Here is a 23188-nt window from a genome sequence, read left to right on the forward strand (position 1 = left end):
AAGTACAAGAGGACCGACACTCTTATTTTCTAGGATTTGAACTTCTCCTGTGAGTCCACTTTTAGATTCCGATGCTTCACTTCAGGTTTACTGTAACCCTTGGGCCTTCTTATTGGCGTTGAAACATAGAAATTGCATCCGAATTTAATACAAAAGGCACAATGCCGACAGAAGTACAAGAGGGGTGACACTCTAACATTCACTGATTTGGACCTCTCCTGTGACTCCAGTTTTTGATTCCGATGCTTCACTTGAGGTTTTCTGTATCCCTTTGACCTTCGTATTGACGTCGAAACACAGAAATTGCATCCGAATTTATTACAAAATTCACAATGCCGACTTAGGTACAAGAGGACTGTCACACTCACTTTCTATCATTTGAACCTCTCCTGCGAGTCCAGTTTTAGATTCCGATGCTTCACTTCAGGTTTACTGTATACCTTGGACCTTCTTATTGACGATGAAACACAGAAATTGCGTCCGAATTTAATACAACACTCACAATGCCGACATAAGTACAAGAGGAGTGACACTTTAACTTTCTATGATTTGAACCTCTCCTGTGACTCCAGTTTCAGATTCCGATGCTTCACTTCAGGTTTACAGTATCCCTTGGACCTTCTTATTGACGATGAAACACAGAAATTGCATCCCAATTTAATACAAAAGGCACAATGCCGGCTTAAGTACAAGAGGACTGACACTCTTACTTTGTATGATTGGAACCTCTCCTGTGAGTCCACTTTTAGATTCCGATGCTTCACTTGAGGTTTACTGTTCCCTTGGACCTTCTTATTGACGATGAAACACAGATATTGCATCCGAATTTAATACGAAAGGAACAATGGCGACTTAAGTACAAGAGGACTGACACTCTACCTTTCTATGATTTGAACCTCTCCTGTGAGTCCAGTTTTAGATTCCGATGCTTCACTTCATGTTTACTGTATCCCTTGGACCTTCTTATTGACGATGAAACACAGAAACTGCATCCGAATTTAATACAGAAGGCACAATGCCGACTTAAGTACAAGAGGACTGACACTCTCACTTTCTATAATTTGAACCTCTCCTGTGAGTCCAGTTTTAGATTACGTTGCTTCACTTCAGGTTTACTGTATACCTTGGAATTTCTTATTTACGATGAAACACAGAAATTGCATCCGATTTTAATAGAAAAGGAACAATGCTGACTTAAGTACAAGAGGACTCACACTCTAATTTTCTGTGATATGAACCTCTCCTGTGTGTCCAGTTTTAGATTCCGATGCTTCACTTCAGGTTTACTGTATCTCTTGGACCTTCTTATTGACGATGAAACACAGAAATTGCGTCCGAATTTAATACAAAAGGCACAATGCCGACATAAGTACAAGAGGAGTGACACTCTAACTTTCTATGATTTGAACCTCTCCTGTGACTCCAGTTGCAGATTCCGATGCTTCACTTCAGGTTTACTGTATACCTTGGACCTTCTTAGTGACGATGAAACACAGAAATTGCATCCGAATTTAATACAAAAGGCACAATGACGGCTTAAGTACAAGAGGACTGACACTCTAAATTTCTATGATTGGAACCTCTCCTGTGAGTCCAGTTTTAGATTACGATGCTTCACTTCAGGTTTACTTTATACCTTGGACCTTCTTATTGACGATGAATTACAGAAATTGCATCCGAATTTAATACAAAAGGCACAATGCCGACTTAAGTACAAGAGGACCGACACTCTTATTTTCTAGGATTTGAACTTCTCCTGTGAGTCCAGTTTTAGATTCCGATGCTTCACTTCAGGTTTACTGTAACCCTTGGGCCTTCTTATTGGCGTTGAAACATAGAAATTGCATCCGAATTTAATACAAAAGGCACAATGCCGACATAAGTACAAGAGGGGTGACACTCTAACATTCAATGATTTGGACCTCTCCTGTGACTCCAGTTTTAGATTCCGATGCTTCACTTGAGGTTTTCTGTATCCCTTTGACCTTCGTATTGACGTCGAAACACAGAAATTGCATCCGAATTTATTACAAAATTCACAATGCCGACTTAGGTACAAGAGGACTGTCACACTCACTTTCTATCATTTGAACCTCTCCTGCGAGTCCAGTTTTAGATTCCGATGCTTCACTTCAGGTTTACTGTATACCTTGGACCTTCTTATTGACGATGAAACACAGAAATTGCGTCCGAATTTAATACAACAGGCACAATGCCGACATAAGTACAAGAGGAGTGACACTTTAACTTTCTATGATTTGAACCTCTCCTGTGACTCCAGTTTCAGATTCCGATGCTTCACTTCAGGTTTACAGTATCCCTTGGACCTTCTTATTGACGATGAAACACAGAAATTGCATCCCAATTTAATACAAAAGGCACAATGCCGGCTTAAGTACAAGAGGACTGACACTCTTACTTTGTATGATTGGAACCTCTCCTGTGAGTCCAGTTTTAGATTCCGATGCTTCACTTGAGGTTTACTGTATCCCTTGGACCTTCTTATTGACGATGAAACACAGATATTGCATCCGAATTTAATACGAAAGGAACAATGGCGACTTAAGTACAAGAGGACTGACACCCTACCTTTCTATGATTTGAACCTCTCCTGTGAGTCCAGTTTTAGATTCCGATGCTTCACTTCATGTTTACTGTATCCCTTGGACCTTCTTATTGACGATGAAACACAGAAACTGCATCCGAATATAATACAGAAGGCACAATGCCGACTTAAGTACAAGAGGAATGACACTCTCACTTTCTATAATTTGAACCTCCCCTGTGAGTCCAGTTTTAGATTACGTTGCTTCACTTCAGGTTTACTGTATACCTTGGAATTTCTTATTGACGATGAAACACAGAAATTGCATCCGATTTTAATAGAAAAGGAACAATGCTGACTTAAGTACAAGAGGACTGACACTCTAATTTTCTGTGATATGAACCTCTCCTGTGTGTCCAGTTTTAGATTCCGATGCTTCACTTCAGGTTTACTGTATCTCTTGGACCTTCTTATTGACGATGAAACACAGAAATTGCGTCCGAATTTAATACAAAAGGCACAATGCCGACATAAGTACAAGAGGAGTGACACTCTAACTTTCTATGATTTGAACCTCTCCTGTGACTCCAGTTGCAGATTCCGATGCTTCACTTCAGGTTTACTGTATACCTTGGACCTTCTTATTGACGATGAAACACAGAAATTGCATCCGAATTTAATACAAAAGGCACAATGACGGCTTAAGTACAAGAGGACTGACACTCTAACTTCCTATGATTGGAACCTCTCCTGTGAGTCCAGTTTTAGTTTACGATTCTTCACTTCAGGTTTACTTTATACCTTGTACCTTCTTATTGACGATGAAACTCAGAAATTGCATCCGATTTTAATACAAAAGGCACAATGCTGACTGAAGTACCAGAGGACTGACACTCTTACTTCCTATGATTTGAATCTCTCCTGTGAGTCCAGTTTTAGATTCCGATGCTTCACTTCAGGTTTACTGTATACGTTGGACCTTCTTATTGACGATGAAACACAGAAATTGCATCCGAACTTAATACAAAAGGCACAATGCCGACTTAAGTACAAGAGGACTGACACTCTCACTTTCTATTATTTGAACCTCTCCTGTGAGTCCAGTTTTAGATTCCGATGCTTCACTTCAGGTTTAGTGTATCCCTCGGACCTTCTTCTTGACGATGAAACACAGAAATTGAATTCGCATTTAATACAAAAGGCACAATGCCGACTTCAGTACAAGAGGACTGACACTCTCACTTTCTATTATTTGAACCTCTCCTGTGAGTCCAGTTTTAGTTTCCAATGCTTCACTTTAGGTTTACTGTATACCTTGGACCTTCTTATTGACAATGAAACACAGAAATTGCATCCGAATTTAGTACAAAAGGCACAATGCAGACTTAAGTACAAGAGGACTGACACTCTAACTTTCTATGATTTGAACCTCCCCTGTGATCCAGTTTTAGATTCCGATGCTTCACTTCAATTTTACTCTATACCTTGGACCTTCGTATTGACGATGAAACACAGAAATTGCATCCGAATTTAGTACAAAAGGCACAATGCCGACTTAAGTACAAGAATACTGACACTCTCACTTTCTATGCTTTGAACCACTCCTGTGAGTCCAGTTTTAAACTCCGATACATCACTTCAGGTTTACTGTATCCCTTGGACCTTCTTATTGACGATGAAACACAGAAATTGCATCCGAATTTAATACAAAAGGCACAATGCCGACTTAAGTACAAGAGGACTGACACACTAACTTTCTATGATTGGAACCTCTCCTGTGAGTCCAGTTTTAGATTACGATGCTTCACTTCAGGTTTACTATATACCTTAGAACTTCTTATTGACGATGAAACACAGATATTGCATCCAAATTTAATACAAAAGGCACAATGCCGACATAAGTACAAGTGGAGTGACACTCTAACTTTCTATGATTTGAACCTCTCCTGTGAGTCCAGTTTTAGATTCCGATGCTTCACTTGAGGTTTACTGTATCCCTTGGACCTTCTTATTGACGATGAAACACAGATATTGCATCCGAATTTAATACGAAAGGCACAATGGCGACTTAAGTACAAGAGGACTGACACTCTAACTTTCTATGATTGGAACCTCTCCTGTGAGTCCAGTTTTAGATTCCGATGCTTCACTTCAGGTTTACTGTATCCCTTGGACCTTCTAATTGACGATGAATCACAGAAATTGAATCCGAATTTAATACAAAAGGCACAATTCCGACTTAAGTACAAGAGGACTGAAATTCTCACATTCTATGATTTGAACCTCTCCTGTGAGTCCAGTTTTCGATTCCGGTGCTTCACTTCAGGTTTACTGTATACCTTGGACCTTCTTATTGACGATGAAACACAGAAATTGCATCCGAAATTAATACAAAATGCACTATGCCGACTTAAGTACAAGCGGAATGACACTCAAATTTTCTATTGTTGGAACCTCTCCTGTGAGTTCAGGTTTAGATTACGATGCTTCACTTCAGGTTTACTGTATACCTTGGACCTTCTTATTGACGATGAATTACAGAAATTGCATCCGAATTTAATACAAAAGGCACAATGCCGACTTAAGTACAAGAGGACCGACACTCTTATTTTCTAGGATTTGAACTTCTCCTGTGAGTCCAGTTTTAGATTCCGATGCTTCACTTCAGGTTTACTGTAACCCTTGGGCCTTCTTATTGGCGTTGAAACATAGAAATTGCATCCGAATTTAATACAAAAGGCACAATGCCGACATAAGTACAAGAGGGGTGACACTCTAACATTCAATGATTTGGACCTCTCCTGTGACCCCAGTTTTAGATTCCGATGCTTCACTTGAGGTTTTCTGTATCCCTTTGACCTTCGTATTGACGTCGAAACACAGAAATTGCATCCGAATTTATTACAAAATTCACAATGCCGACTTAGGTACAAGAGGACTGTCACACTCACTTTCTATCATTTGAACCTCTCCTGCGAGTCCAGTTTTAGATTCCGATGCTTCACTTCAGGTTTACTGTATACCTTGGACCTTCTTATTGACAATGAAACACAGAAATTGCGTCCGAATTTAATACAACAGGCACAATGCCGACATAAGTACAAGAGGAGTGAAACTTTAACTTTCTATGATTTGAACCTCTCCTGTGACTCCAGTTTCAGATTCCGATGCTTCACTTCAGGTTTACAGTATCCCTTGGACCTTCTTATTGACGATGAAACACAGAAATTGCATCCCAATTTAATACAAAAGGCACAATGCCGGCTTAAGTACAAGAGGACTGACACTCTTACTTTGTATGATTGGAACCTCTCCTGTGAGTCCAGTTTTAGATTCCGATGCTTCACTTGAGGTTTACTGTATCCCTTGCACCTTCTTATTGACGATGAAACACAGAAATTGCATCCGAATGTAATACAAAAGGCACATTGCCGACTTAAGTACAAGAGGACTGACACTCTAACTTTCTATGATTTGAACCTCTCCTGTGAGTCCAGTTTTAGATTCCGATGCTTCACTTCAGGTTCACTGTATACGTTGGACCTTCTTATTGACGATGAAACACAGAAATTGCATCCGAATTTAATACAAAAGGCACAATGCCGACTTAAGTACAAGAGGACTGACACTCTCACTTTCTATTATGTGAACCTCTCCTGTGAGTCACGTTTTAGATTCCGATGCTTCACTTCAGGTTTACTGTATCCCTTGGGCCTTCGTATTGGCGATGAAACACAGTAATTGCATCCGAATTTAATACAAAAGGCATAATGCCGACTTAAGTACAAGAGGAGTGACACTCTAACTTTCTATGATTTGAACCTCCCCTGTGACTCCAGTTTTAGATTCCGGTGCTTCTCTTCAGGTTTACTGTATCCCTTGGACCTTCTTATTGACGATGAAACACAGAAATTGCATCCGAATTTAATACAAAATGCACAATGCCGACTTAGGTACAAGAGGACTGACACACTCAATTTCAATCATTTGAACCTCTCCTGTGAGTCCAGTTTTAGATTATGATGCTTCACTTGAGGTTTACTGTATCCCTTGCACCTTCTTATTGACGATGAAACACAGAAATTGTATCCGAATGTAATACAAAAGGCACATTGCCGACTTAAGTACAAGAGGACTGACACTCTAACTTTCTATGATTTGAACCTCTCCTGTGAGTCCAGTTTTAGATTCCGATGCTTCACTTGAGGTTTACTGTATCCCTTGGACCTTCTTATTGACGATGAAACACAGATATTGCATCCGAATTTAATACGAAAGGCACAATGGCGACTTAAGTACAAGAGGACTGACACTCTAACTTTCTATGATTTGAATCTCTCCTGTGAGTCCAGTTTTAGATTCCGATGCTTCACTTCAGGTTTACTGTATCCCTTGGACCTTCTAATTGACGATGAATCACAGAAATTGAATCCGAATTTAATACAAAAGGCACAATTCCGACTTAAGTACAAGAGGACTGAAATTCTCACATTCTATGATTTGAACCTCTCCTGTGAGTCCAGTTTTCGATTCCGGTGCTTCACTTCAGGTTTACTGTATTCCTTGGACCTTCTTATTGACGATGAAACACAGAAATTGCATCCGAAATTAATACAAAATGCACTATGCCGACTTAAGTACAAGCGGAATGACACTCAAATTTTCTATTGTTGGAACCTCTCCTGTGAGTTCAGGTTTAGATTACGATGCTTCACTTCAGGTTTACTGTATACCTTGGACCTTCTTATTGACGATGAATTACAGAAATTGCATCCGAATTTAATACAAAAGGCACAATGCCGACTTAAGTACAAGAGGACCGACACTCTTATTTTCTAGGATTTGAACTTCTCCTGTGAGTCCAGTTTTAGATTCCGATGCTTCACTTCAGGTTTACTGTAACCCTTGGGCCTTCGTATTGGCGTTGAAACATAGAAATTGCATCCGAATTTAATACAAAAGGCACAATGCCGACATAAGTACAAGAGGGGTGACACTCTAACATTCAATGATTTGGACCTCTCCTGTGACCCCAGTTTTAGATTCCGATGCTTCACTTGAGGTTTTCTGTATCCCTTTGACCTTCGTATTGACGTCGAAACACAGAAATTGCATCCGAATTTATTACAAAATTCACAATGCCGACTTAGGTACAAGAGGACTGTCACACTCACTTTCTATCATTTGAACCTCTCCTGCGAGTCCAGTTTTAGATTCCGATGCTTCACTTCAGGTTTACTGTATACCTTGGACCTTCTTATTGACAATGAAACACAGAGATTGCGTCCGAATTTAATACAACAGGCACAATGCCGACATAAGTACAAGAGGAGTGAAACTTTAACTTTCTATGATTTGAACCTCTCCTGTGACTCCAGTTTCAGATTCCGATGCTTCACTTCAGGTTTACAGTATCCCTTGGACCTTCTTATTGACGATGAAACACAGAAATTGCATCCCAATTTAATACAAAAGGCACAATGCCGGCTTAAGTACAAGAGGACTGACACTCTTACTTTGTATGATTGGAACCTCTCCTGTGAGTCCCGTTTTAGATTCCGATGCTTCACTTGAGGTTTACTGTATCCCTTGCACCTTCTCATTGACGATGAAACACAGAAATTGCATCCGAAGGTAATACAAAAGGCACATTGCCGACTTAAGTACAAGAGGACTGACACTCTAACTTTCTATGATTTGAACCTCTCCTGTGAGTCCAGTTTTAGATTCCGATGCTTCACTTCAGGTTTACTGTATACGTTGGACCTTCTTATTGACGATGAAACACAGAAATTGCATCCGAATTTAATACAAAAGGCACAATGCCGACTTAAGTACAAGAGGACTGACACTCTCACTTTCTATTATTTGAACCTCTCCTGTGAGTCCAGTTTTAGATTCCGATGCTTCACTTCAGGTTTACTGTATCCCTTGGGCCTTCGTATTGGCGATGAAACACAGTAATTGCATCCGAATTTAATACAAAAGGCATAATGCCGACTTAAGTACAAGAGGAGAGACACTCTAACTTTCTATGATTTGAACCTCCCCTGTGACTCCAGTTTTAGATTCCGGTGCTTCTCTTCAGGTTTACTGTATCCCTTGGACCTTCTTATTGACGATGAAACACAGAAATTGCATCCGAATTTAATACAAAATGCACAATGCCGACTTAGGTACAAGAGGACTGACACACTCAATTTCAATCATTTGAACCTCTCCTGCGAGTCCAGTTTTAGATTCCGATGCTTCACTTCAGGTTTACTGTATCCCTTGGGCCTTCGTATTGGCGATGAAACACAGAAATTGCATCCGAATTTAATACAAAAGGCACAATGCCGACTTAAGTACAAGAGCAATGACACTCTAACTTTCTATGAATTGAACCTCTCCTGTGACTCGAGTTTTGGATTCCGATGCTTCACTTCAGGTTTACTGTATCCCTTGGACCTTCTTATTGACGATGAAACACAGAAATTGCATCCGAATTTAATACAAAAGGCACATTGCCGACTTAAGTACAAGAGGACTGACACTCTAACTTTCTATGATTTGAACCTCTCCTGTGAGTCCAGTTTTAGATTCCGATGCTTCACTTCAGGTTTACTGTATACGTTGGACCTTCTTATTGACGATGAAACACAGAAATTGCATCCGAATTTAATACAAAAGGCACAATGCCGACTTAAGTACAAGAGGACTGACACTCTCACTTTCTATTATTTGAACCTCTCCTGTGAGTCCAGTTTTAGATTCCGATGCTTCACTTCAGGTTTAGTGTATCCCTCGGACCTTCTTCTTGACGATGAAACACAGAAATTGAATTCGCATTTAATACAAAAGGCACAATGCCGACTTCAGTACAAGAGGACTGACACTCTAACTTTCTATGATTTGAACCTCTCCTGTGAGTCCAGTTTTAGATTCCGATGCTTCACTTCATATTTACAGTATACCTTGGACCTTCTTATTGACGATGAAACACAGAAATTGCATCCGAATTTAATACAAAGGGCACAATGCCGACTTAAGTACAAGAGGACTGACACTCTATCTTTCTATGATTTAAACCTCTGCTGTGAGTCCAGTTTTAGATTCCGATGCTTCACTTCAGGTTTACTGTATACCTTGGACATTCTTATTGACGATGGAACACAGAATCTGCATCCGAATTTAATACAGAAGGCACAATGCCGACTTAAGTACAAGAGGAATGACACTCTCACTTTCTATAATTTGAACCTCTCCTGTGAGTCCAGTTTTAGTTTCCAATGCTTCACTTTAGGTTTACTGTATACCTTGGACCTTCTTATTGACAATGAAACACAGAAATTGCATCCGAATTTAGTACAAAAGGCACAATGCAGACTTAAGTACAAGAGGACTGACACTCTAACTTTCTATGATTTGAACCTCCCCTGTGATCCAGTTTTAGATTCCGATGCTTCACTTCAGGTTTACTGTATACCTTGGACCTTCGTATTGACGATGAAACACAGAAATTGCATCCGAATTTAGTACAAAAGGCACAATGCCGACTTAAGTACAAGAATACTGACACTCTCACTTCCTATGCTTTGAACCACTCCTGTGAGTCCAGTTTTAAACTCCGATGCATCACTTCAGGTTTACTGTATCCCTTGGACCTTCTTATTGACGATGAAACACAGAAATTGCATCCGAATTTAATACAAAAGGCACAATGCCGACTTAAGTACAAGAGGACTGACACTCTAACTTTCTATGATTGGAACCTCTCCTGTGAGTCCAGTTTTAGATTACGATGCTTCACTTCAGGTTTACTATATACCTTAGAACTTCTTATTGACGATGAAACACAGATATTGCATCCAAATTTAATACAAAAGGCTTAATGCCGACATAAGTACAAGTGGAGTGACACTCTAACTTTCTATGATTTGAACCTCTCCTGTGAGTCCAGTTTTAGATTCCGATGCTTCACTTGAGGTTTACTGTATCCCTTGGACATTGTTATTGACGATGAAACACAGATATTGCATCCGAATTTAATACGAAAGGCAAAATGGCGACTTAAGTACAAGAGGACTGACACTCTAACTTTCTATGATTGGAACCTCTCCTGTGAGGCCAGTTTTAGATTCCGATGCTTCACTTCAGGTTTACTGTATCCCTTGGACCTTCTAATTGACGATGAATCACAGAAATTGAATCCGAATCTAATACAAAAGGCACAATTCCGACTTAAGTACAAGAGGACTGACATTCTCACATTCTATGATTTGAACCTCTCCTGTGAGTCCAGTTTTCGATTCCGGTGCTTCACTTCAGGTTTACTAAATACCTTGGACCTTCTTATTGACGATGAAACACAGAAATTGCATCCGAAATTAATACAAAATGCACTATGCCGACTTAAGTACAAGCGGAATGACACTAAAATTTTCTATTGTTGGAACCTCTCCTGTGAGTTCAGGTTTAGATTACGATGCTCACTTCAGGTTTACTGTATACCTTGGACCTTCTTATTGACGATGAATTACAGAAATTGCATCCGAATTTAATACAAAAGGCACAATGCCGACTTAAGTACAAGAGGACCGACACTCTTATTTTCTAGGATTTGAACTTCTCCTGTGAGTCCAGTTTTAGATTCCGATGCTTCACTTCAGGTTTACTGTAACCCTTGGGCCTTCTTATTGGCGTTGAAACATAGAAATTGCATCCGAATTTAATACAAAAGGCACAATGCCGACATAAGTACAAGAGGGGTGACACTCTAACATTCAATGATTTGGACCTCTCCTGTGACTCCAGTTTTAGATTCCGATGCTTCACTTGAGGTTTTCTGTATCCCTTTGACCTTCGTATTGACGTCGAAACACAGAAATTGCATCCGAATTTATTACAAAATTCACAATGCCGACTTAGGTACAAGAGGACTGTCACACTCACTTTCTATCATTTGAACCTCTGCTGCGAGTCCAGTTTTAGATTCCGATGCTTCACTTCAGGTTTACTGAACCCTTGGGCCTTCTTATTGGCGTTGAAACATAGAAATTGCATCCGAATTTAATACAACAGGCACAATGCCGACATAAGTACAAGAGGAGTGACACTTTAACTTTCTATGATTTGAACCTCTCCTGTGACTCCAGTTTCAGATTCCGATGCTTCACTTCAGGTTTACAGTATCCCTTGGACCTTCTTATTGACGATGAAACACAGAAATTGCATCCCAATTTAATACAAAAGGCACAATGCCGGCTTAAGTACAAGAGGACTGACACTCTTACTTTGTATGATTGGAACCTCTCCTGTGAGTCCAGTTTTAGATTCCGATGCTTCACTTGAGGTTTACTGTATCCCTTGCACCTTCTTATTGACGATGAAACACAGAAATTGCATCCGAATGTAATACAAAAGGCACATTGCCGACTTAAGTACAAGAGGACTGACACTCTAACTTTCTATGATTTGAACCTCTCCTGTGAGTCCAGTTTTAGATTACGATGCTTCACTTCAGGTTTACTATATACCTTAGAACTTCTTATTGACGATGAAACACAGATATTGCATCCAAATTTAATACAAAAGGCACAATGCCGACATAAGTACAAGTGGAGTGACACTCTAACTTTCTATGATTTGAACCTCTCCTGTGAGTCAATTTTTAGATTCCGATGCTTCACTTGAGGTTTACTGTATCCCTTGGACCTTCTTATTGACGATGAAACACAGATATTGCATCCGAATTTAATACGAAAGGCACAATGGCGACTTAAGTACAAGAGGACTGACACTCTAACTTTCTATGATTGGAACCTCTCCTGTGAGTCCAGTTTTAGATTCCGATGCTTCACTTCAGGTTTACTGTATCCCTTGGACCTTCTAATTGACGATGAATCACAGAAATTGAATCCGAATTTAATACAAAAGGCACAATTCCGACTTAAGTACAAGAGGACTGACATTCTCACATTCTATGATTTGAACCTCTCCTGTGTGTCCAGTTTTCGATTCCGGTGCTTCACTTCAGGTTTACTGTATACCTTGGACCTTCTTATTGACGATGAAACACAGAAATTGCATCCGAAATTAATACAAAATGCACTATGCCGACTTAAGTACAAGCGGATTGACACTCAAATTTTCTATTGTTGGAACCTCTCCTGTGAGTTCAGGTTTAGATTACGATGCTTCACTTCAGGTTTACTGTATACCTTGGACCTTCTTATTGACGATGAATTACAGAAATTGCATCCGAATTTAATACAAAAGGCACAATGCCGACTTAAGTACAAGAGGACCGACACTCTTATTTTCTAGGATTTGAACTTCTCCTGTGAGTCCAGTTTTAGATTCCGATGCTTCACTTCAGGTTTACTGTAACCCTTGGGCCTTCTTATTGGCGTTGAAACATAGAAATTGCATCCGAATTTAATACAAAAGGCACAATGCCGACATAAGTACAAGAGGGGTGACACTCTAACATTCAATGATTTGGACCACTCCTGTGACTCCAGTTTTAGATTCCGATGCTTCACTTCTGGTTTACAGTATCCCTTGGACCTTCTTATTGACGATGAAACACAGAAATTGGATCCCAATTTAATACAAAAGGCACAATGCCGGCTTAAGTACAAGAGGACTGACACTCTTACTTTGTATGATTGGAACCTCTCCTGTGAGTCCAGTTTTAGATTCCGATGCTTCACTTGAGGTTTACTGTATCCCTTGGACCTTCTTATTGACGATGAAACACGGATATTGCATCCGAATTTAATACGAAAGGAACAATGGCGACTTAAGTACAAGAGGACTGATACTCTACCTTTCTATGATTTGAACCTCTCCTGTGAGTCCAGTTTTAGGTTCCGATGCTTCACTTCTGGTTTACAGTATCCCTTGGACCTTCTTATTGACGATGAAACACTAAAATTGCATCCGAATTTAGTACAAAATGCACAATGCCGATTTAAGTACAAGAGGGCTGACACACTAACTTTCAATGATTGTAACCTCTCCTGTGAGTCCAGTTTTAGATTACGATGCTTCACATCAGGTTTACCGAATACCTTGGACCTTCTAATTGACGATGAAACATAGAAATTGCATCCGAATTTAGTACAATAGGTACAATGCCGATTTAAGTACAAGCGGAAAGACACTCAAATTTTCTATTGTTGGAACCTATCCTGTGAGTTCAGGTTTAGAATACGATGCTTCACTTCAGGTTTACTGTATACCTTGGACCTTCTTATTGACGATGAATAACAGAAATTGCATCCGAATTTAATACAAAAGGCACAATGCCGACTTAAGTACAAGAGGACTGACACTCTAACTTTCTATGAATTGAACCGCTCCTAGGAGTCCAGTTTTAGATTCCGGTGCTTCACTTCAGGTTTACTGTATCCCCTGGCCCTTCTTATTGACGATGATACACAGTAATTGCATCCGAACTTAATACAAAACGCACAATGCCGACTTGAGTATAAGAGGACTGACACTCTCACTTTCTATGATTTGAACCTCTCCTGTGAGTCCAGTTTTAGATTCCGATGCTTCACTTTAGGTTTACTATATTCCTTGCACCTTCTTATTGACGATGAAACGCAGAAATTGCTCCGAATTTAATACAAAAGGCACAATGCCGACGTAAGTACAAGAGGACCGACACTCTAACTTTCTATGAGTTGAACCTCTCCTGTGAATCCAGTTTTAGATTCCGATGCTTCACTTCAATTTTACTGTATCACTTGGACCTTCCTATTGACGATGAAACACTGAAATTGCATCCGAATTTAGTACAAAATGCACAATGCCGATTTAAGTAGAAGAGGGCTGACACACTAACTTTCAATGATTGTAACCTCTCCTGTGAGTCCAGTTTTAGATTACGATGCTTCACATCAGGTTTACCGAATACCTTGGACCTTCTAATTGACGATGAAACATGGAAATTGCATCCGAATTTAGTACAATAGGTACAATGCCGATTTAAGTACAAGCGGAATGACACTCAAATTTTCTATTGTTGGAACCTCTCCTGTGAGTTCAGGTTTAGATTACGATGCTTCACTTCAGGTTTACTGTATACGTTGGACCTTCTTATTGACAATGAATTACAGAAATTGCATCCGAATTTAATACAAAAGGCACAATGCCGACTTAAGTACAAAAGGACCGACACTCTTATTTTCTAGGATTTGAACTTCTCCTGTGAGTCCAGTTTTAGATTCCGATGCTTCACTTCAGGTTTACTGTAACCCTTGGGCCTTCTTATTGGCGTTGAAACACAGAAATTGCATCCGAATTTAATACAAAAGGCACAATGCCGACATAAGTACAAGAGGAGTGACACTCTAACTTTCAATGATTTAAACCTCTCCTGTGACTCCAGTTTTAGATTCCGATGCTTCACTTGAGGTTTTCTGTATCCCTTGGACCTTCTTATTGACGATGAAACACAGAAATTACATCCGAATTTATTACAAAACTAATAATGCCGACTTAGGTACAAGAGGACTGTCACTCTCACTTTCTATCATTTGAACCTCTCCTGCGAGTCCAGTTTTAGATTCCGATGCTTCACTTCAAGTTTACTGTATACCTTGGACCTTCTTATTGACGATGAAACACAGAAATTGCATCCGAAATTAATACAAAATGCACTATGCCGACGTAAGTACAAGAGGGCTCACACTATCACTTTCTATGATTTGAACCTCTCCTGTGAGTTCAGTTTTAGATTCCGATGCTTCACTTCAGTTTTACTGTATCCCTTGGACCTTCTTATTGACGATGAAACTTAGAAATTGCTTCGGAATTTAAGACAAAACGCACTACGCCGACTTAAGTCCTAGAGGACTGACACTCTCACTTTCTGTGATTTGAGCCTCTCCTGTGAGTCCAGTTTTAGATTCGGATGCTTCCCTTCAGGTTTACTGTATCCCTTGGACCTTGTTATTGACGACGAAATACAGAAATTGCATCCGAAATTAATACAAAACCCACAATGCCGACATAAGTAAATGAGGACTGACACTCTCCCTTTCTATGATTTGAAGCTCTCCTGACAGTCCAGTTTTAGATTCCGATGCTTCACTTGAGGTTTACTGTATCCCTTGGACCTTCTTATTGACGATGAAACACAGATATTGCATCCGAATTTAATACGAAAGGCACAATGGCGACTTAAGTACAAGAGGACTGACACTCTAAATTTCTATGATTGGAACCTATTTTGTGAGTCCAGTATTAGATTCCGATGCTTCACTTCAGGTTTACTGTATCCCTTGGACCTTCTAATTGACGATGAATCACAGAAATTGCATCCGAATTTATTACAAAAAGCACAATTCCGACTTAAGTACAAGAGGACTGATATTCTCACATTCTATGATTTGAACCTCTCCTGTGAGTCCAGTTTTAGATTCCGGTGCTTCGCTTCAGGTTTACTGTATCCCTTGGACCTTCTTATTGACGATGAAACACAGAAATTGCATACGAATTTAATACAAAAGGCACAATGCCGACTTAAGTACAAGAGAACTGACACTCTAACTTTCTATGATTTGACCGCTCCTAGGAGTCCAGTTTTAGATTCCGATGCTTCACTTCAGGTTTACTGTATCCCCTGGCCCTTCTTATTGGCGATGATACACAGTAATTGCATCCGAACTTAATACAAAATGCACAATGCCGACTTGAGTACAAGAGGACTGACACTCTCACTTTCTATGATTTGAACCTCTCCTGTGAGTCCAGTTTTAGATTCCGGTGCTTCACTTCAGGTTTACTGTATCCCTTGGACCTTGTTATTGACGACGAAATACAGAAATTGCATCCGAAATTAATACAAAACCCACAATGCCGACATAAGTAAATGAGGACTGACACTCTCCCTTTCTATGATTTGAAGCTCTCCTGACAGTCCAGTTTTAGATTCCGATGCTTCACTTGAGGTTTACTGTATCCCTTGGACCTTCTTATTGACGATGAAACACAGATATTGCATCCGAATTTAATACGAAAGGCACAATGGCGACTTAAGTACAAGAGGACTGACACTCTAAATTTCTATGATTGGAACCTATTTTGTGAGTCCAGTATTAGATTCCGATGCTTCACTTCAGGTTTACTGTATCCCTTGGACCTTCTTATTGACGATGAAACACAGAAATTGCATACGAATTTAATACAAAAGGCACAATGCCGACTTAAGTACAAGAGGACTTACACTCTAACTTTCTATGACTTGAACCTCTCCTGTGAGTCCAGTTTTAGATTACGATGCTTCACTTCAGGTTTACTATATACCTTAGAACTTCTTATTGACGATGAAACACAGATATTGCATCCAAATTTAATACAAAAGGCACAATGCCGACATAAGTACAAGTGGAGTGACACTCTAACTTTCTATGATTTGAACCTCTCCTGTGAGTCCAGTTTTAGATTCCGATGCTTCACTTGAGGTTTACTGTATCCCTTGGACCTTCTTATTGACGATGAAACACAGATATTGCATCCGAATTTAATACGAAAGGCACAATGGCGACTTAAGTACAAGAGGACTGACACTCTAACTTTCTATGATTGGAACCTCTCCTGTGAGTCCAGTTTTAGATTCCGATGCTTCCCTTCAGGCTTACTGTATCCCTTGGACCTTCTAATTGACGATGAATCACAGAAATTGAATCCGAATTTAATACAAAAGGCACAATTCCGACTTAAGTACAAGAGGACTGAAATTCTCACATTCTATGATTTGAACCTCTCCTGTGAGTCCAGTTTTCGATTCCGGTGCTTCACTTCAGGTTTACTGTATACCTTGGACCTTCTTATTGACGATGAAACACAGAAATTGCATCCGAAATTAATACAAAATGCACTATGCCGACTTAAGTACAAGCGGAATGACACTCAAATTTTCTATTGTTGGAACCTCTCCTGTGAGTTCAGGTTTAGATTACGATGCTTCACTTCAGGTTTACTGTATACCTTGGACCTTCTTATTGACGATGAATTACAGAAATTGCATCCGAATTTAGTACAAAAGGCACAATGCCGACTTAAGTACAAGAGGACCGACACTCTTATTTTCTAGGATTTGAACTTCTCCTGTGAGTCCAGTTTTAGATTCCGATGCTTCACTTCAGGTTTACTGTAACCCTTGGGCCTTCTTATTGGCGTTGAAACATAGAAATTGCATCCGAATTTAATACAAAAGGCACAATGCCGACATAAGTACAAGAGGGGTGACACTCTAACATTCAATGATTTGGACCTCTCCTGTGACCCCAGTTTTAGATTCCGATGCTTCACTTGAGGTTTTCTGTATCCCTTTGACCTTCGTATTGACGTCGAAACACAGAAATTGCATCCGAATTTATTACAAAATTCACAATGCCGACTTAGGTACAAGAGGACTGTCACACTCACTTTCTATCATTTGAACCTCTCCTGCGAGTCCAGTTTTAGATTCCGATGCTTCACTTCAGGTTTACTGTATACCTTGGACCTTCTTATTGACAATGAAACACAGAAATTGCGTCCGAATTTAATACAACAGTCACAATGCCGACATAAGTACAAGAGGAGTGAAACTTTAACTTTCTATGATTTGAACCTCTCCTGTGACTCCAGTTTCAGATTCCGATGCTTCACTTCAGGTTTACAGTATCCCTTGGACCTTCTTATTGACGATGAAACACAGAAATTGCATCCCAATTTAATACAAAAGGCACAATGCCGGCTTAAGTACAAGAGGACTGACACTCTTACTTTGTATGATTGGAACCTCTCCTGTGAGTCCAGTTTTAGATTCCGATGCTTCACTTGAGGTTTACTGTATCACTTGCACCTTCTTATTGACGATGAAACACAGAAATTGCATCCGAATGTAATACAAAAGGCACATTGCCGACTTAAGTACAAGAGGACTGACACTCTAACTTTCTATGATTTGAACCTCTCCTGTGAGTCCAGTTTTAGATTGCGATGCTTCACTTCAGGTTTACTGTATACGTTGGACCTTCTTATTGACGATGAAACACAGAAATTGCATCCGAATTTAATACAAAAGGCACAATGCCGACTTAAGTACAAGAGGACTGACACTCTCACTTTCTATTATTTGAACCTCTCCTGTGAGTCCAGTTTTAGATTCCGATGCTTCACTTCAGGTTTACTGTATCCCTTGGGCCTTCGTATTGGCGATGAAACACAGAAATTGCATCCGAATTTAATACAAAAGGCACAATGCCGACTTAAGTACAAGAGCAATGACACTCTAACTTTCTATGAATTGAACCTCTCCTGTGACTCGACTTTTGGATTCCGATGCTTCACTTCAGGTTTACTGTATCCCTTGGACCTTCTTATTGACGATGAAACACAGAAATTGCATCCGAATTTAATACAAAAGGCACATTGCCGACTTAAGTACAAGAGGACTGACACTCTAACTTTCTATGATTTGAACCTCTCCTGTGAGTCCAGTTTTAGATTCCGATGCTTCACTTCAGGTTTACTGTATACGTTGGACCTTCTTATTGACGATGAAACACAGAAATTGCATCCGAATTTAATACAAAAGGCACAATGCCGACTTAAGTACAAGAGGACTGACACTCTCACTTTCTATTATTTGAACCTCTCCTGTGAGTCCAGTTTTAGATTCCGATGCTTCACTTCAGGTTTAGTGTATCCCTCGGACCTTCTTCTTGACGATGAAACACAGAAATTGAATTCGCATTTAATACAAAAGGCACAATGCCGACTTCAGTACAAGAGGACTGACACTCTAACTTTCTATGATTTGAACCTCTCCTGTGAGTCCAGTTTTAGATTCCGATGCTTCACTTCATATTTACAGTATACCTTGGACCTTCTTATTGACGATGAAACACAGAAATTGCATCCGAATTTAATACAAAAGGCACAATGCCGACTTAAGTACAAGAGGACTGACACTCTATCTTTCTATGATTTAAACCTCTCCTGTGAGTCCAGTTTTAGATTCCGATGCTTCACTTCAGGTTTACTGTATACCTTGGACATTCTTATTGACGATGGAACACAGAATCTGCATCCGAATTTAATACAGAAGGCACAATGCCGACTTAAGTACAAGATTAATGACACTCTCACTTTCTATAATTTGAACCTCTCCTGTGAGTCCAGTTTTAGTTTCCAATGCTTCACTTTAGGTTTACTGTATACCTTGGACCTTCTTATTGACAATGAAACACAGAAATTGCATCCGAAATTAGTACAAAAGGCACAATGCAGACTTAAGTACAAGAGGACTGACACTCTAACTTTCTATGATTTGAACCTCCCCTGTGATCCAGTTTTAGATTCCGATGCTTCACTTCAGGTTTACTGTATACCTTGGACCTTCGTATTGACGATGAAACACAGAAATTGCATCCGAATTTAGTACAAAAGGCACAATGCCGACTTAAGTACAAGAATACTGACACTCTCACTTCCTATGCTTTGAACCACTCCTGTGAGTCCAGTTTTAAACTCCGATGCATCACTTCAGGTTTACTGTATCCCTTGGACCTTCTTATTGACGATGAAACACAGAAATTGCATCCGAATTTAATACAAAAGGCACAATGCCGACTTAAGTACAAGAGGACTGACACTCTAACTTTCTATGATTGGAACCTCTCCTGTGAGTCCAGTTTTAGATTACGATGCTTCACTTCAGGTTTACTATATACCTTAGAACTTCTTATTGACGATGAAACACAGATATTGCATCCAAATTTAATACAAAAGGCTTAATGCCGACATAAGTACAAGTGGAGTGACACTCTAACTTTCTATGATTTGAACCTCTCCTGTGAGTCCAGTTTTAGATTCCGATGCTTCACTTGAGGTTTACTGTATCCCTTGGACATTCTTATTGACGATGAAACACAGATATTGCATCCGAATTTAATACGAAAGGCAAAATGGCGACTTAAGTACAAGAGGACTGACACTCTAACTTTCTATGATTGGAACCTCTCCTGTGAGTCCAGTTTTAGATTCCGATGCTTCACTTCAGGTTTACTGTATCCCTTGGACCTTCTAATTGACGATGAATCACAGAAATTGAATCCGAATCTAATACAAAAGGCACAATTCCGACTTAAGTACAAGAGGACTGACATTCTCACATTCTATGATTTGAACCTCTCCTGTGAGTCCAGTTTTCGATTCCGGTGCTTCACTTCAGGTTTACTGTATACCTTGGACCTTCTTATTGACGATGAAACACAGAAATTGCATCCGAAATTAATACAAAATGCACTATGCCGACTTAAGTACAAGCGGAATGACACTCAAATTTTCTATTGTTGGAACCTCTCCTGTGAGTTCAGGTTTAGATTACGATGCTCACTTCAGGTTTACTGTATACCTTGGACCTTCTTATTGACGATGAATTACAGAAATTGCATCCGAATTTAATACAAAAGGCACAATGCCGACTTAAGTACAAGAGGACCGACACTCTTATTTTCTAGGATTTGAACTTCTCCTGTGAGTCCAGTTTTAGATTCCGATGCTTCACTTCAGGTTTACTGTAACCCTTGGGCCTTCTTATTGGCGTTGAAACATAGAAATTGCATCCGAATTTAATACAAAAGGCACAATGCCGACATAAGTACAAGAGGGGTGACACTCTAACATTCAATGATTTGGACCTCTCCTGTGACTCCAGTTTTAGATTCCGATGCTTCACTTGAGGTTTTCTGTATCCCTTTGACCTTCGTATTGACGTCGAAACACAGAAATTGCATCCGAATTTATTACAAAATTCACAATGCCGACTTAGGTACAAGAGGACTGTCACACTCACTTTCTATCATTTGAACCTCTGCTGCGAGTCCAGTTTTAGATTCCGATGCTTCACTTCAGGTTTACTGTAACCCTTGGGCCTTCTTATTGGCGTTGAAACATAGAAATTGCATCCGAATTTAATACAACAGGCACAATGCCGACATAAGTACAAGAGGAGTGACACTTTAACTTTCTATGATTTGAACCTCTCCTGTGACTCCAGTTTCAGATTCCGATGCTTCACTTCAGGTTTACAGTATCCCTTGGACCTTCTTATTGACGATGAAACACAGAAATTGCATCCCAATTTAATACAAAAGGCACAATGCCGGCTTAAGTACAAGAGGACTGACACTCTTACTTTGTATGATTGGAACCTCTCCTGTGAGTCCAGTTTTAGATTCCGATGCTTCACTTGAGGTTTACTGTATCCCTTGCACCTTCTTATTGACGATGAAACACAGATATTGCATCCGAATTTAATACGAAAGGCACAATGGCGACTTAAGTACAAGAGGACTGACACTCTAACTTTCTATGATTGGAACCTCTCCTGTGAGTCCAGTTTTAGATTCCGATGCTTCACTTCAGGTTTACTGTATCCCTTGGACCTTCTAATTGACGATGAATCACAGAAATTGAATCCGAATTTAATACAAAAGGCACAATTCCGACTTAAGTACAAGAGGACTGACATTCTCACATTCTATGATTTGAACCTCTCCTGTGTGTCCAGTTTTCGATTCCGGTGCTTCACTTCAGGTTTACTGTATACCTTGGACCTTCTTATTGACGATGAAACACAGAAATTGCATCCGAAATTAATACAAAATGCACTATGCCGACTTAAGTACAAGCGGATTGACACTCAAATTTTCTATTGTTGGAACCTCTCCTGTGAGTTCAGGTTTAGATTACGATGCTTCACTTCAGGTTTACTGTATACCTTGGACCTTCTTATTGACGATGAATTACAGAAATTGCATCCGAATTTAATACAAAAGGCACAATGCCGACTTAAGTACAAGAGGACCGACACTCTTATTTTCTAGGATTTGAACTTCTCCTGTGAGTCCAGTTTTAGATTCCGATGCTTCACTTCAGGTTTACTGTAACCCTTGGGCCTTCTTATTGGCGTTGAAACATAGAAATTGCATCCGAATTTAATACAAAAGGCACAATGGCGACATAAGTACAAGAGGGGTGACACTCTAACATTCAATGATTTGGACCTCTCCTGTGACTCCAGTTTTAGATTCCGATGCTTCACTTCAGGTTTACAGTATCCCTTGGACCTTCTTATTGACGATGAAACACAGAAATTGCATCCCAATTTAATACAAAAGGCACAATGCCGGCTTAAGTACAAGAGGACTGACACTCTTACTTTGTATGATTGGAACCTCTCCTGTGAGTCCAGTTTTAGATTCCGATGCTTCACTTGAGGTTTACTGTATCCCTTGGACCTTCTTATTGACGATGAAACACGGATATTGCATCCGAATTTAATACGAAAGGAACAATGGCGACTTAAGTACAAGAGGACTGATACTCTACCTTTCTATGATTTGAACCTCTCCTGTGAGTCCAGTTTTAGGTTCCGATGCTTCACTTAATGTTTAATGTATCCCTTGGACCTTCTTATTGACGATGAAACACAGAAACTGCATCCGAATTTAATACAGAAGGCACAATGCCGACTTAAGTACAAGAGGAATGACACTCTCACTTTCTATAATTTGAACCTCTCCTGTGTGTCCAGTTTTAGATTCCGATGCTTCACTTCAGGTTTACTGTATCTCTTGGACCTTCTTA

This window comes from Schistocerca americana, chromosome 10, assembly GCF_021461395.2.
Source record: "Schistocerca americana isolate TAMUIC-IGC-003095 chromosome 10, iqSchAmer2.1, whole genome shotgun sequence".
In the NCBI taxonomy this organism is placed as follows: Eukaryota; Metazoa; Arthropoda; class Insecta; order Orthoptera; family Acrididae; genus Schistocerca; species Schistocerca americana.